The sequence below is a fragment of the Lynx canadensis genome, chromosome C2, assembly GCF_007474595.2.
Source record: "Lynx canadensis isolate LIC74 chromosome C2, mLynCan4.pri.v2, whole genome shotgun sequence".
In the NCBI taxonomy this organism is placed as follows: Eukaryota; Metazoa; Chordata; class Mammalia; order Carnivora; family Felidae; genus Lynx; species Lynx canadensis.
In genome coordinates, this window is record NC_044311.2 from 43,134,991 (window position 1) to 43,140,990 (window position 6,000).

Consider the following 6,000-nt stretch of genomic DNA (forward strand, 5'->3'; position numbering starts at 1 on the left):
TGATGGGCCCGATTCTGAATAAATCAGCAGCGATTTCTTTCACTTGACAACCTATATATTTAAGGTATTAAGGAACGTCTTTACTCTCAGATCACTTTGTTTTTACTGGTTGTGTAATCTTCTACACAAAATAAGCAGACTTCTTAGAATCAGAACAGTTATAAAACCCAGCTATTAGAGGAAATCAGCAAACACTCATGTCACACAAAGGCTATTTTCACTATTTGAGAGTGATGGTCTACCAATAGCTTCGTGAATACTCACAAGTACTCACTGTGAAATGAGATGTATATTCAGCTCTAAAACCAAAATTCATCCAATGAAGAAAGGAAAAGAGAAAAAATGTAATGACTTAGGTCATTGGTTTTCTCTTCCTACTGTGTCTAATGGCAACTAATCTGTGAGTATTAATTCTATACTCAGTACATCTAGTGCATTACTTTGTCCTCACAATAATCTTCAGTGTACCATTATCTCCATTTTACAGATAGGGAAACTGAGGCTCATAAAGGTTAAGTAATTTGATCAAATGAGAAGCTGGAGCCAGGATTTAAACTCATTTAATTTAAATCTCATTCCCTTTCCACTAACTACACATCTTTCCACTGCATATTGATGAACAGAGAATAAGCTTTGTCTTGAGAGAATAGAGGAAATAGGCTTAAGAATTTTCTTAAAGAGCGTCCTTGATTTGCTAGATTTCTTACACCGTCGTCATTCGTAGTCAGTGCTAATACAAAAGAGAAACGAATGCCATCACCAATCACTTCTCATGGTACAGCAACTCTCTCTGGGAGTTTTGGCTGTTTTTAGCAGATTGATTATATGATGTATTAACAATAGGGTGCGTTTTGTAGCTAATATTTAAAGCCATTCTAAAGCGCAGTTCTGGAAATATAAAGCAAAAGCCCACTCATTGACAACAGAGATGAAAGTGTCTATTCACATAGTCTATTTACATATGGTCAGTGGGTTGGCATAAAATCCATGAAGCAATGTTTCCTTCCAAGTGTAGCACTTCCTTAAGCGTTCATTACGTCTGATTGGAAAATGAGGTCTTTTCCAGTAAGATGGGTAGCACTGTTGTCAAATAAAACAGTAGCCATAGCTCTAGCATCTGTGATTCTGAGTAAGGTGGGTTTCACAGTCATCTGCTGAAACATCAGTGAATTACGGCACTTACTTAACATCCATCCAATAAACATAACTGAATATTTTTTAGTTTGTAAAATGTAGTTGCACAAAACCATAAGGAACCAGGATGTTGTTTCTACTTGACTCATAAGTTGCACACAAAGAATGGAGCAAATTACAAACATATGAAAGCGAATACAGCAAGTTTTTCCCCTTTCAGAGCTCAGAGTCGAACGGAGGCAGCTCCCTCAAACATTTAATCCTCTGGATTCTACAACATAGAGATATTGGAGCACAGAGAGATAAATTTAGCCCAAGCAGAGGTGGGTGGCAGGGAGGTCAGGAAAGGTTTCCCAGGTGACATCTAAGTTGAAAATGACAGGATACAAAGGACTTAGTCGGGCAAGTGTGAGAGAGAAAGCATAGAGTGTCAGTCAGACTTTGGAGTGAAATCCAGCCAGAAAAACACAGGAATTATATGCAGCTCAGGAGGCCTGGTGAGGCAATAGTCATGTCAAGACCCAGGCAGTGTTCAACTCTAGAAAACTCTATAATGGCATAAATGTTGAAACTCAGCACTAAACTAAGCTTTTGTTAAATGTAGTTACAATGGGCATGTTTTCTGATCCAAACACAGCGGGATAAATTGCTTGACAAGATTGACTATCTACCATGGGGTAAACTACTGAGGTCTGATTTTCTCAAAAACTCTGAATTACCTAATTATTGTCAAAAGAAAGTCGATTTAATTTGAATTAAGTAATAAATTACTCATACTTTGTGTTCCTCTTATAGTCCAGAGACACTAGTTTCTTGTTGGTTTAACTTTAATTTTCTTCTTAAACTGCAAATACAAAAAATTGGATTACTCATGATCCTCGATTCATACTTAACTATAACATGTCCTATTTCTTCCTTTTGTCTACTTATTCTTTTGGCAACATAGTAACCACATGAAAACCCACCACTCCAAAACAAAAGCTATGACCTACATAACCTACATCTAACTTTACAGTACTCTTTACCAACAACCCATCACCTCAAATGAGATAATAATCATCCTGAGTCCTATTCATTATTTTTTATGTAATAAAATTGATACAATAAATTGAGGCACTATTACTAATTAATCTGGGTGGGCAGTCATAAACATGAAACACATGACACTCTTACAGACAATTCATTAGAATGGATTTTATTATGTGTATTTTGACCCTTGTCAATTACTTTAAGCTTACAGGCAATTAGAAAGAAACTGCTTCAACAGTTTACCTCACTGTACACAATCCTGTCAGCTAAATTCATTAGATACTCAATATTTTTTATTAGTGAATATTCTGCTTAGATCAATTAGAGTTTGTTTCTGCTCTCTCTGCATATAAGGATGATAACTAGTGTCCTTTCCCAAACTGTAAAAATAAAAATGTACGGAAGAAAGAAAACTTAAAAAATATAAAAGAAGGTAGAAAAAAACAAAACATAGTAGAAATATGGGAATAATAATTAGAAAACACAAAGTAGTATGTCAGAAATACACCCAAATATATTAGTAAGCACAATAAATATGACTGGGTTAAACTTAGCTATTAAAAGACTAAGACTCAAAAAAATGTCTAAGACTCACAGAATTTTTAAAAATTCAACCATATGCTATTCTATTTACAAGATTCCAATCAAACACAGAATAACATATAAAGTTTGAAGATAAAGAAATAGAAAAAATATGTTACCGGAAAATTGTAACTAAAATCTCAGCATTTTTACTTGGTATCTAAAAGCAATTATTAAACTTGTACCGCATTTATTCTCACCTCTGCCCACATTTCTGTACACTGGGTTTAATTATCATACCCATTTTTTATTCCAAATAATAAAGCTCCTTGCTTTGTTAGCTGGAATAGGAACATTTTCATTCCTAAATTTTCCTAACACCTCAATTGAGTTAAATTGTTAATCCCTATCTATAGAACACATATTATAGTAAGAAGGGTGAATCCTAAAAAAGTGGAAAAAAAGCTGAGCTCAGAATCTTCTTATCTTTGATCTTCCATTTTAATGTGTGGGCAAAACAGAGTTGACATTATATAAATAAGAGCTTAGGAAAAAGAACATGGACTCTCAAACCAAACAGATCTGGGTTTGAATCCAAAATCTGCCACTGACTGGGTATATACAATGAATAAAGTCTTTAGTTTTGCCTAGCCTAAGTTTCCTCTGTATAAAATGGAAATGAACATCTCTACTTTTAGGAGTTTTATAAAGATTTAATGAGATAATTAATCAAAGCAGTTGTTCTCAACCTAATTGGAATCACCTGGAGAGCTTTAGAAAGTACTGGTGCCTGAGTCCCTCCCCCAGAGATTCTGATGTAATTAGTCTGGAATAGAACCTGCACATTTTTTTAAAACTATCCCTGTGATTCTAATATAAAGCCAATGTTGAGAAGCACTAAACATACAGTCTAGCCCACCACATGGTACAGAGAAGGCATGCCAAAATTGTAACTAGGATGATGATGGTAATGATGATGATAAAGCTGATCAATTTCAGCTACGAAGCTCAGGCAGTGACATCGACCTAGGCTGATTATTCCTCTATATAACTCAAGAAAAAAAAGAAGCCACTTAACATGGAGGTTATCAGAAACTTAGAAAGTATACATATATGTTATTTCATAACTCTTAACTTCTATATAGCCTATGAGATAAATATCACACTGATTTTAGGAGTGAAAATTACTCAAATAGTTTAATTGCTTTGTAAAGTAGACATGATAGGAAGTAGCTAAACCAGAATGCAAATTTAAATTTCTTTATTCCAAATTCAGTACTGCTTGTATTATGCCACAGTTGTCTATAGGGGGCAAAGGTAGAGTTGTCCTTCAAAGACAGAATTTACAGGAGACTTCCTAAGCTTAGAAAGCACTCCTGAAGTCATGTGATGCTTGGAGCAAAGGGTACAATTACTACAGTCACTAATGATCTCATTAGCTTGTGAGTGAAGCCAAAGACTATTTTGTTCATCATTACTCAGCTAGTGATTTGCACAGAAGTTGGCATTAATTAGTGCTCAAAATGTTTGCTGAATGAATATTAGAATGGTCTAAATCAAATTACATTTAACAATTTAAGGAAAAATTAAAACAAAACAATGTCAATATCTGAGAATAAAAACTAAATATGTATTATTTTCAATTAAAATTAATGACCATAAGAATTTATTCCAAGTGTATTAATCAAGAAAAACACGTAGAGCAGAAAACAGAAGTCATTGCTTTCTTCTTCTCTCTCTCTCTCATACACACACAAACAAACAAAACTGAATCAAAGGATATTATTTTATTTAATATATAAAGGTATTATATATAGTGATTTTACAATTATTTAACAAAATGGGGCACCTCGGTTGCTCAGTTGGTTAAGCATCCAACTTCGCCTTAGGCCATGATCTCACAGTTGGTGAGCCTTCATCAGGCTCTGTGCTGACAGCTCAGAGCTTGGAGCCTGCTTCAGATTCTGTGTCTCCCTCTCTCTCTGCTCCTTCTCTGCTCGGGCTGTCTGTCTGTCTGCCTGTCTCTCTCTTTCTCAAAAATAAACATTAAAAAATATTTAACAAACTGTATTTTATCAGAACATATTCATAATGCCTTCCTTGTTTCAATGAAAGCTGATTGAAATCAGATACGTAAGTTTTTGAAATTCAAGTGCTGTGAGATTATGTAAGATTTTGCCTACACACAGAAAATAAAAAATCAATATGACTGCCCACATACATGGGCTAAAAATTATTAGATGACATAGAGTAGAAAAAAATTAATAAAAATAAAAAGTAAGAAACAGACTTGTTATTCCAAAGAAACATAATTTGCTACCTAAAGTAAATACTAAAAATGTACCACCTGTATCACAATAATTACACATCATTTAGCTAACGTTACTGATATAATGCATTTATGTTGTGGTCATTTACTGTCTCTCATGAGATACTCTGAGATAGATCATTTCCTAGTGAATGATAATATAATGATTTAGATACTTCTAAAACTATATTTCAGAATATACTAATAGTGTTTTTTGAAGGCACGGGGAGTGTGAGTCATGTTTTATCCTCCAGTTAGAGACAAGCATTTAGTAACATGAACAGTTCACATGATGTCACATGGCTTCAAAAGGCTGCATGACCTTGAGATAGTCAGGGAAAGCTTCATGGAAAAGTCAGGATTAAGCTTGACTTGGAGCAGTCAACAATTTGAATTGGAAAGGAAAATGGGTTGGGAATTCTAAGCAGTAGAACAAAATGATCAAAACTAACTCTGGAATAAATTATAGAGAGAAACAAGGAGATCAGGTTAGCCAGAGCTGAAGGCTCACTTAAGAAAAGAGTGGGAGACAGGCTTGGAAAGTTGGGTTAGGACCTGGTAGAGGAGGGTTTTAAAGGAAAGGCTCAAGAAATTCAATTTTATGCTGATCCCCAGTTAGAAACTTGAATGACAGAGGATGTAGTAAATTGTGCTGAGATTGACAACAAAAATTGTGTAGGTGAAAAAGCTTAACTCTGGTTCCTGCTACATGTGCACCTCGAGCTGATGAGGGGTTTTCTTTATGTTTCTTCGTCCAGAGGTAAGTGTTAACCATTTGAACGATTTCTACCATCTAAAATGCCACATGGAAAGGGGACAAGAAAGAGCTATGCACACATAGGCTCAACAGCTTCCTCCTAGAAGTGACATCTCTTCTACCAACATTTCATTGGCCAAAACAAGTTACGTGGTCATGTCTAATTTCACAAAAGTAGAGAATGGCAATCCTACTCTGTGGAGAAATGGAAATAATGGTGAAAAGCACTAATAACTAGTCTGATGGCTTT